The sequence below is a fragment of the Salmo trutta genome, chromosome 15 (genome assembly GCF_901001165.1).
Source record: "Salmo trutta chromosome 15, fSalTru1.1, whole genome shotgun sequence".
In the NCBI taxonomy this organism is placed as follows: domain Eukaryota; kingdom Metazoa; phylum Chordata; class Actinopteri; order Salmoniformes; family Salmonidae; genus Salmo; species Salmo trutta.
Window position 1 is genome coordinate 34,368,838 of NC_042971.1, and position 11,783 is coordinate 34,380,620.

Here is an 11,783-nt window from a genome sequence, read left to right on the forward strand (position 1 = left end):
TGTCAGTTAGGATCACCACTTTATTTTAAGAATGTGAAATGTCAGAATAATAGTAGAGAGAGCGATTTATTTCAGCTTTTATTTCTTTCATCACATTCCCAGTGGGTCAGAAGTTTACATACACTCAATTAGTATTTGGTAGCATTGCCTTTCAATTGTTTAACTTGGGTCAAACGTTTCAGGTAGCCTTCCACAAGTTTCCCACAATTAGTTGGGTGAATTTTGGCCCATTCCTCCCGACAGAGCTGGTGTAACTGAGTCAGGCTTGTAGGCCTCCTTGCTTGCACACACTTTTTCAGTTCTACCCACAAATTTTCTATAGGATTGAGGTCAAGGCTTTGTGATGGCCAGTCCAATACCTTGACTTTGTTGTCCTTAAGCCATTTTGCCACAACTTTGGAAGTATGCTTGGGGTCATAGTGCATTTGGAAGACTCATTTGCGACCAAGCTTTAACTGCCTGACTGATGTCTTGAGATGTTGCTTCAATATATCCACATAATTTCCCTCCCTCGTGATGCCATCTATTTTATGAAGTGCACCAGCAAAGAACCCTCACAACATGATGCTGCCACCCCCGTGCTTCATGGTTGGGATGGTGTTCTTCAGTTTGCAAGCCTCCCCCTTTTTCCTCCAAACATAACAATGGTCATAATGGCCCAACAGTTCTATTTTTGTTTCATCAGACCAGAGGACATTTCTCCAAAAAGTACGATCTTTGTCCCCATGTGCAGTTCCAAACCGTAGTCTGGCTTTTTTTATGGCGGTTTTGGAGCAGTGGCTTTTTCCTTGCTGAGTGACCTTTCGGACTCGTTTTACTGTGGATATAGATACTTTTGTACCTGTTTCCTCCAGCATCTTCACAAGGTCCTTTGCTGTTGTTCTGGGATTGATTTGCACTTTTCGCACCAAAGTACGTTCATCTCTAGGCGACAGAACGCGTCTCCTTCCTGAGCGGTATGATTGCTGCGTGTGGTGTTTACTTGCGTACTATTGTTTGTACAGATGAACGTGGTACCTTCAGACATTTGGAAATTGCTCCCAAGGATGAACCAGACTTGTGGAGGTCTACAATTTGTTTTCTGAGGTCTTGGCTGATTTCTTTTGATTTTCCCATGATGTCAAGCAAAGAGGCACTGAGTTTGAAGGTAGGCCTTCAAATACATCCACAGGTACACCTCCAATTGACTCAAATTATGTCAATTAGCCTATCCAACACTTCTAAAGCTATGACATCATTTTCTGGAATTTTCCAAGCTGTTTAAAGGCACAGTCAACTTAGTGTATGTGAACTTCTGACCCACTGGAATTGTGATACAGTGAATTATAAGTGAAATAATCTGTCTGTAAACAATTGTTGGAAAAATTACTTGTGTCATGCACACAGTAGATGTCCTAACCGACTTGCCAAAACTATTGTTTGTTAACAAGAAATTTGCGGAGTGGTTGAAAAACGAGTTTTAATGACTCCAAACTAAGTGTATGTAAACTTCCGACTTCAACTGTATCTAAAAAAAAGTGGGTATTGGGAATATTATGGTCAACCCTCAGAGTATCGAATGAGACGAATGTATTATCAACAACTAGGTCACAAGAAAACACCAGACCCTTCCTATGCCAGAACTGGAATGCCGTGTCAATCTGTGACGCTGGGAAGAGATGATTAGATGTCAATTGGGAGAAGCCACTTGCTTGTTTAAGGCTAAAGTGACTTCGGAATTGGGAGCAGATTTTAAGTGAGTTCTTAACAATGGAGTTCAAAACATGGGTGTCAAGGTTCATGGGCATTGGGGAGCACAGGAGCGAGACCGAAGAAGTTGGAAGGCTTGACTAACTCCATGATGGCCTAAGTTGGGCCACCCTTGTTTTCAAATGTAGAAACCCAATAAACACATTTAGATATATTTGTTGACGAGTAGAAGTGTAAAAAATTGGGAAGGACTAGCCCGCCTGCGGGCTTAGGCCTCTCTAGATATACCTTTCTCATTCATGGATTTGACTTATTCCAAATTAAGTTGGAAATGTAGCTGTCCAGTTATTTGAACATCGTCTTTTGCAGAAAAATGGTGATCATTTGGAATAAGTACAAAAATCTAGGTAGTACAATTCTTAACAGAATGAATGCGACCTGTTAATGAAATGGGAAGAGACGACCACCTTATGAAATCCTGCTTAGTGCGCTCCAGGAGTGTTTTGAAGTTATGTTGAAACAGAGCCTTAAATGAGCGTGTGACCTTTATCCCCAAATAAGTAAAGACCTGATGCCCCACCTTAAATGGGGAAGTTGGCATACCCAGTTTCTTCTGTTAACTGATTCATGGGGAGGAGCACACTTTTTGTTAGGTTTAACTTAAAACCAGAGAATGTCCCAAAACCTTGTAGCATGTCCAAGAGACAGGGTATAGACTCCACAGGGTTAGCGATGTATAAAAGAAGATTGTCTGCATATAAGGACACTTTATGAGTTATGTTGCCCCTCAATATTCCCTTAATCCTCACCTCCGCCCGCAGGGCGATAGCAAGAGGCTCAATAGCCATATCAAATAGGAAAGGGGATAAACAGCAACCCTGCCTGGCGCCCCTGTGGAGAGGGAAGTAGCTGGAGGTAACGTTGTTGGTGAGAACAGAAGCCACTGGGGACGAGTACAAAATCTTAATCCAGGAAAGGAATGACGGGCCAAACCCAGATCTCTCTAGTAATGTAAATAGAAATTACCACTCAACCCGGTAGAAAGCCTTCTCAGCATCAAGAGAGATGATGACCTCTGGCTGTAGAGTTGAGTGGGCAGAATAAAGCACATTAAATAGCCAGCGCATATTATAGAAAGATTACCTACCTGAAATATATCAGTTTTGGTCAGAGTTAATTATATTAGGCATCACTGTCTCTAACCGGCACGAGAGGACCTTAGTGAGAATTTTATAATCGCAGCACAAAAGGTTTATAGGGCGGTATGAGCCACAGTCTAGGGGATTCTTGTCTTTTTTTAAGCCAAACCTAAATAGTTGCCTGGGTAAGTGTCTGTGGCAGTTTCTGACTGGAAAGGATTTCATTGTACATTGAGCTGAGAATAGGGGATCATTTAGAGGAGTATGCTTTATAAAATTCAAGCCATCAGGCCCAGGGGCTTTATCGCTCTGCATGGACTGGATTGCCAGAGTAGCTTCATCACGAATTGAGGCATCCATGTTGGTTTGTCATCTGAATTGAGGCAGGGGATGTCCAGATTGTCTGTCTAGAAATGCATGCATACGAGATATGTCAGGAAGAGCCTCTGACGAGTAAAGAGCAAAATAGAATTACTTACATTTATTGTTTATTTCTTTGGGATTGGTAGAAGTTAAATCAGCTGCAACAGAGATTTCAGGTATGGTGCTGCTAGCAGCGGATTGTCGAAGCTGGTGAGAACTTTCTCTCCGTGTTCATATCATTTTTTGCCTCGACTTAAACAGAAGCTGCTCCGTTTGTTTGGTGGAAAGATTGTCAAATTCCGATTGGTGTAGCAGTCTCTCTTTGTAGAGTTCAGGAGTTGGAGAAGAGGCATATCTGTTGTCCACATCTAGAATTAGTTGAGATAGCTCAAATAAGCACTTGGTGCGCTGTTTGTCATACGCTGTGTATGAAATAATGTAGCCCCTTAGATATTCTTTGAACGACTCCCACACAGTAGAATGAGACACGTCAGAGGTGCAGTTGATCTGTAAAAAGACATCAATGTGAGTTGATATGTATTTTTTAAAGGCACTACAGGATAGTAGTAGTGGGTCAAGTCACAACGCGCATTGTGACACAATACAGTCCGGAAAGTGGTTATCTAGCTGGACAAGTCTATGGTCTGAGATAATGATGCCATGATATTGGATATTAGTTACAAAAGGAAGATTGTCCAGCTGGAAAAAGTCAATCCTAGAGTATGAGCAGTGGACTGGAGAAAAGAAAGAGTTCTGTTTAGCAGTGGGATTGCGCCTGCTCCATGGATCAGACAAATTATAGTATTGTAGAAATTAGTTGATTACTGCGCCTGATTTTGAAATTACATTGTTGGGCTTCGGTTTGGATCTGTCTAGACTTGGATGCAATACACAATTGAAATCTCCGCCCAATATCAAATGATGAGAGTTAAGGTCGGGAAGTGTTGCGATGAGGTCAGAGAAAAATTGAGCATCATCCCAATTAGGACCATAGAGGTTGGCCAGAATGTGTGTTAAACAATATTATAGTGATGGGTAAATATCTGACAGTATGCATACACTCGACTACGCTTGACCACTTGGTTAATTCCTTTCACATTCTAGCTGATAAAGCATGTGGAGCCTAAAGTATGTGAATTAGGCATAGTCATAGTAATCAGAAATTAATGTTAGTACGATCACATGGCCAGTGTGCTGAAAGGTCAGAGTAATAAAATATAAAGAAAATTAAAAAAACAGCTAACAACAAAATACCCATAAATAGGCACGTTTCTAATCAAGATATGAATTCACTAGTTGGTCCTTGGTTGCGTTAGCACGGCTTGTGCAGGGTCACAGTATGAGCCCACAATGGCTAATTAGTATTATGTCGCCTGTCCTCCTGTGGATGTAGGTGCACGACAATGTATTCTTTGGCCTTGGTTGGGTCTAAGAATGTCTTCTGCTCGCCGGAGGGAGTAGTGATCTTCAGTACAGCTGGGTAAAGAATGCCAAACTTGGTGTCCAGACAGGGGTGTAGGAGCCCCCTCACCTCGTTGAAGGCTGACCTCTTCTTCATGGTTGTTGCCGTGTAGTCCTGGTAAATGTGAATATTCTGGCCGTCGTGGGTGATGGGAGCTGCTCGCGCTGCCTTACGGAAGACATACTCCTTCTCCTGAAGGTAGTGGATTTTAACTACTATGGGTCTGGTCGGCTCCCCATTCTTCGGTGCGGACTGTATGCTTCTGTGCGCACGGTCAAGGGTGGGGGTGTAGTCGAGGCCTAGAATTTCCTGTAGCAGTTTAGCTATGGACAGGGCAGTCTGCTTCCGCCTACGGTCTTGAGTCCCTCTTTCACGCCGAAAATGTGACCGTTCCCCCAACGCTGTCTGGTCTTGAGGTCCTCAACCTTGGAAGTGAGTTTGACGACATCTGATGATAGCCGGGTGACTTGCTCTTCCAGTGTCACCACTTTGTCGGAGTAAATATTTGCGCCATCTTCCAGGCTATTAAGGGTGTCATGTCTCGCCAAGTCTTCGTTAACGAAGTCGATCTTTATGTTGACCTCGGTGGTGAGAATAGCTATTTGTGCGGATAGGTCAGTGGATAAGGATTCCACCTTAGCCAGCGCAGTCTGTTCAGATTTAATGATGGCTGCCATTACCATGGTTAGGTCGGGGGGATCAGAGTCTGTGTCAGGTGAGCCCGAGGCTTCAGCAGAGGCCTGCTCCTTTGTGGCCCGCGTTGTTGTCTCGACATTTTACCATTAAAAGGCCCAAAATTTCAGAAAAAAAGGCAGGTTAGGAAATTGCGTTCGATTACAAATTAAATGTTACAAAATGAACACGGTGGGGGAGGTGTTGGTCAAGTATTAATAGTAAGTTGTTCCCCCTGGATCTGAGCACCGAGAAAACGCGTCTTCACATGTTGCTGCTCACCTTCACACCCATTTAAAAAAATGTAAGCTGTTTCCATATTGTCCATGAGTTTTATAGTAGATAGACCATATGGTTCAAGAGAAAATGTATTAATGAAGAAAACATCTTGTCAACTATGGCATTATTTTAATTGAACTCTGCAACTCTTCCAACTATTGACTTTTTTCACAACTGCCACCAGTTTGACACCAAAACTTTGACAACAAATACATATTGACATAGTAAATAAGTAAAAGTTTTAAAAAATATTGTTATGAAGGACATTTCATGCTAAAATCCTCATATTAAACACCAATCATATTCACAAAATTGATGGTTTATATTTAGGATAATGTTTTAAAGCTTTGTCATTATTTTTTCAATAATATACATTTTTGTTTTTTAAATTATTTCATAAATTTTACATGTGATAAGGCCAGACAGAGGGCCAGAGATAATTACAGATGCCTAGTCACATAATCCAAGATGGTGTAGCAGTCAGACGTCTTTGTCCTGTCATGTCCCTTGTGTATATATCTTTTTTTATATTTTTCTTCGCATATCTTTTAAAAATATTTTCCTATATCTCAACTTCTAAATACTCTCCTGCAACCTGCCTCACCCAATGTGGCGTGGATCTGTTTTTTTTTCTAAAGTATTACTTCAGATCTGGAATCCCTCAACTGAAGCTAGCCAGCTAATTACCTACCAGCTATCAGTCAGGAAACCACTGCTAGTGGTCATCAGCTAACCTTTAGCTCGGAAAGCTTTCGCCAGTTCGTACAACGTGACTCAAACCAGAGCATAACGGACCTATTTTTTTCTTTCCATATCCCCGGATTTCTACCGCAAACTCTGAACATTTTCATCTGGATCTTCGCAACTAGCTAACCGCAATCCCGGGTGACTACTCCTGGCTAGCATTTCCATCCCGGAGCAAGTACCAATTAGCCTGAAGCTAGCCCGGCTAGGGCTCCTGGGCTACCACCGAAGCCCACTCCTGGCCTACAATATCCGGACCCCTTCTACTGCCATTACGGGGCACGGAACCCCGCCGATCATCTACGACTGGAATACCGACATAATCTGCCCGAGGATTCCAACAGGCCCCTCAGGCGCGACGTCCGCTGAAGGCCCATTCTGCTAACCGCGGCCTGCTAGCTACCTAGAGCTACTTGGAACCCTACTAATCCACGACTGATCTATCGACGTCACTGCACGAAGAGGCAAAAACAGACTTACCTCCATCGCAAAGTCCCCCAAAGGCCCTTCTGCTAACTTGCTAGCCCCGGCTACTAACTGCTAGCTTGCTAGCCCCGGTCTGCTAACTGCTAGCTTGCTAGCCCCAGTCTGCTAACTGCTAGCTTGCTTGCCCCGGTTTGCTAACTGCTAGCTTGCTTGCCCCGGTCTGCTAACTGCTAGCTTGCTTGCCCCGGTCTGCTAACTGCTAGCTTGTTAGCCCCGGCCTACTAACTGCTAGCTTGTTAGCACTGGCCTGCTAACTGTCTGAATCGCTGTGTCCCCAGTCAGCCCAACCACTCACTGGACCCATATGTTCACTTGGCTACGCATGCCTCTCTCTAATATCAATATGCCTCGTCCATTACTGTCCTGGTTAGTGATTACTGTCTTATTTCACTGTAGAGCCTCTAGCCCTGTTCAATATGCCTTAACCAACCATGTTGTTCCACCTCCTACATATGCGATAACATCGCCTGGTTTAAACGTCTCTAGAGACTATATCTCTCTCATCATTACTCAATGCCTAGGTTTACCTCCAATGTACTCACATCCTACCTTACCTTTGTCTGGACACTGTGCCTTGAATCTATGCTATCGTTCCCAGAAACCTGCTCCTTTTACTCTCTGTTCCGAACGTGCTTGACAGCCAGTTCGTTTAGCCTTTAGCCGTACCCTTATCCTACTTCTCCTCTGTTCCTCTGGTGATGTAGAGGTTAATCCAGGTCCTGCAGTGCCTAGCTCCATTCCCACTCCCCAGGTGCTCTCATTTGTTGACTTCTGTAACCGTAAAAGCCTTGGTTTCATGCATGTTAACATTAGAAGCTTACTCCCTAAGTTACGAATATGTAGCGAGGGCCAGCCGACTAGAGCATACAGGTCGCAGTGGTGGGTGGTATAAGGGGCTTTGGTAACAAAACGGATGACACTGTGATAGACTGCATTCAGTTTGCTGAGTAGAGTATTGGAAGCTATTTTGTAGATGACATCGCCGAAGTCGAGGATCGGTAGGATAGTCAGTTTTACTAGGGTAAGTTTGGCGGCGTGAGTGAAGGAGGCTTTGTTGCAAAATAGAAAGCCGATTCTAGATTTGATTTTGGATTGGAGATGTTTAATATGAGTCTGGAAGGAGAGTTTACAGTCTAGCCAGACACCTAGGTATTTGTAGTTGTCCACATATTCTAGGTCAGAACCGTCCAGGGTAGTGATGCTAGTCGGGCGGGCGGGTGCGGGCAGCGAACGGTTGAAAAGCATGCATTTGGTTTTACTAGCGTTTAAGAGCAGTTGGAGGCCACGGAAGGAGTGTTGTATGGCATTGAAGCTCGTTTGGAGGTTAGTTAACAGTGTCCAAAGAAGGGCCAGATGTGTACAGAATGGTGTCGTCTGTGTAGAGGTGGATCAGGGAATCACCGCAGCAAGAGCGACATCATTGATATATACACAGAAAAGAGTCAGCCCGAGAATTGAACCCTGTGGTATCTGCGAAGTAGTTGGTGAACCAGGCGAGGCAGTCATTTGAGAAACCAAGGCTATTGAGTCTGCCGATAAGAATACGGTGATTGACAGAGTCGAAAGCCTTGGCCAGGTCGATGAAGACGGCTGCACAGTACTGTCTTTTATCGATGGTGGTTATGATATCGTTTAGTACCTTGAGCGTGGCTGAGGTGCACCCGTGACCTGCTCGGAAACCGGATTGCACAGCGGAGAAGGTACGGTGGGATTCGAAATGGTCAGTGATCTGTTTATTAACTTGGCTTTTGAAGACTTTAGAGAGGCAGGGCAGGATGGATATAGGTCTATAACAGTTTGGGTCTAGAGTGACGGGATGACCTCGGCAGCTTTCCAAACTTTAGGGATCTCGGACGATACGAGAGGTTGAACAGACTGGTAATAGGGGTTGCAACAACGGCGGCTGATAATTTTAGAAGGAGAGGGTCCAGATTGTCTAGCCCAGCTGATTTGTAGGGGTCCAGGTTTGGCAGCTCTTTCAGAACATCTGCTATCTGGATTTGGGTGAAGGAGAAGCTGGGGAGGCTCGTGCAAGTACCTGTGGGGGGTGGGGGGGGGGGGGGTGGCATGGCCAGCCGTAGAGAAATGCTTATTGAAATGTTCAATTATCACTGATTTATCGGTGGTGACCGTGTTACCTAGCCTCATTGCAGTGGTTAGCCACTATAGCCACCGGTAGCAGCTAGCTAATAATGAAATGAAATGAATTTTTTTTCTGGGATTATAGTGAATCAATGTTCTTGAGAAAAATGATAAACCCACGCCAGAAGTGTTCTCTCTGTCAACATCCTAGATGAGTGATATGATATTGAGTCATGCAGGGGAGTGCACCTGCCCCAGAGAAGACCTTAGTAAGAACATTTCTCCATCCTGAGTGTACACACACACACACACACACACACACACACACACACACCCACACACACATTTCTCCCTGCTGAATGTACAGGCTGTTGCTTCACTGCACAGCCCTATCCTGTCCTTGCTGTCCTGGTTCCTAACGTAATTCTTGCCCCACCTTACGAGAGAGAGAGAAAATATGCATGCCATGGCGTAATATTGTGTAATGATGGACTGCCCTGTGAGTGGAGTAGAACGTGCGTCACTAAGCTCACCACTCCTACGTACAGTATGTCCTCACCAACACTGGCACCCCTTTTCAGAGCTTCCCTTGCTATAACCGTTAAAAGGTCAGTTGTATGGGTAATTTATGAAACGCCCTGTTTTTAAGTTTGCTCATTTCTGAGTACTGTATGAGCTTGTCTGTTTGTATTTTGATACGTGTGTGGACAGAATGTGTGCTTTCGTTGATGGGTTTCAAAGTGTTTGTTTTTTGTTTTACTATCCTCGTGGGGACCAGAAGGCCTCACGAGGATAGTAAAACAAGGAAATTGTTTCCAGCCCCCACAAGAAAAAGGCTATTTTAGGCTTAGGGGTTAGGGTTACAATTAGGGTTAGGGTTAAGGTTAGGGGTTAGGGATAATAGGATTTTGAATAGGAATCAACTGTTTGTTCTCTACAAGGATAGTAAAACAAACATATCTATGTGCGTGTGTTTGTGGGTGTGTCAGTGTGTGTGTTCTTCTACCGTATGCATTTGTGTGTGGTCTAGGAGTGTCTCTTTCTTAGCTCTGACAGATGTGATATTGAGTGCCATCTTGTCTGATCTTGTTGAGGGAGCATAAGCTCTGTTAGTCTGTTCAGCCAAACTTTCACCAGTGCCACCACACATCAAAGAAGGACTCCACCCTCATCCACCCTCATCCACCCTCTTCTCCCCTCATCAACCCTCCTCTCCTTCCTCCACCCTCCTCTCCCTCCATTCTCTCACTGGGAGCATAATTAAAAGAGTAAATAAACAACAAGCAAGAATGTAAACAGGACGGCACGATATAAAAGAGGCTCCTCAGAGCAAAGGCATGCTGGGCTCATGCACCTGCCTATCAGCAACCAGTCTGCTCTGTATGTCTGACTGACGGCTGCTTACACAAAAGACATGGGAATAAAATAAGATTCATTGAATGAAGATTCTTCTCCTTTTCATTCTCTTCATTGTCATTATGTGGCATCAATGTGTCAGTTACACACATTTCACAGATGCATGCTTCAAAGATATACACACACACACACACACACTTCACAGATACACACTTCAGTAGGTCTGCAGATTCCACCCCTTATATGGGTTAACCGACCGACACTTCGTTGCTGCCACGTCATTTCAGTATTGGTTCTATTAGTGTCACCGAAGGGGCCATGGGGAGGAAATGTTATCAGACCGCACTATGAATGAAAAACACTAGTGGTGTTCTCTGAAGTCAGTCTTCTGTCTTTGGCGCGCTTTGTCACAGGTGCAGCTGTGCGTGTGCGTGTGTGTGTGTGTGTGTGTGTAACGGTTTCTTGTCCCGAGCTTTCGTTTCGGGGCTTTGATGTTTCAGTAAAGGAGTTTTGACACATTTTTTGCTCTAGGCCTCAACCCCTTTGTCCCTCACCTCTGTTTGACCACAACACACAGCTTGTATTCACTTATCTTTTACATGGAGGTTTCTCTGCAGTCGTTTGCCCTTCATCCCTTATTACTCAGAACTCATTTGTAAGTCCCCCATCTGAATCATATGGAACGATTGGCTGGAAAGTAAAGAGGAGACCGGCAAGCCATGCAAATGATGTTTTGATCATACAAAGAAAGGCAGAGGAGTAGTTTTACAAAGAAAATAAAGTTGTCATGACCATTCATATAGGTACTATTATGCATAGGTCTACACCAATGTTTTTTATATGATTTATTTCCATACGAGCTCTCCCCTCTTTTAATGCAAATGATGCCAGGGGTCTTCCTGAAAGCTTCCATTGAGTCATAAATTCCAACAATGCTGTTGATGTACAACTGACCTCCCACTTTCCACTTCCTCTCTTTCAACCCCTTTCTCTCTCTCTCTCTCCCTCCCCTTCTCTCTCTCTGTGTCTCTCTCTCTGTGTCTCTCTCTCTGTGTCTCTCTCTCTCTGTGTCTCTCTGTGTGTGTCTCTCTGTCTCTTAGGGTCCACACATAGCTTCAGTGATCCTTGCAGCGTATGAATGTAGTTCAGTGGACTTCCCGGAGCCCCCCTACCCAGAGAAGATCATCTGCCCCCAGGAGGAATTCCTGTTGGGGGAGACTGAGGCCGGGGTCCAGGGTGGTGTGGAGGGCATGGCGGGGGCAGCAGCTGTACAGTGAGGCATCTCCCTCTGGACCATCGTCGTCAAGATCTGCCTTGAAGCCTGCATGTGGATGAGTCTACTGTAACTGTACTTGTAGCCTACACACGGTTAACACACAGTCTACTGGACAGTCCATGGCACATAGACACACAGTCTACTTGTCAGTCCATGGCACATAGACACACAGTCTACTGGACAGTCCATGGCACATAGACACACAGTCTACTGGACAGTCCATGGCACATAGACA

General features: G+C 44.5%; 1 pseudogene; it reads left to right on the forward strand.

Moving 5' to 3' along the window:
• The window catches only part of LOC115148868 (vacuole membrane protein 1-like), a 48,478-nt pseudogene that overhangs the window by 36,042 nt on the left and 653 nt on the right, over positions 1-11,783 (forward strand).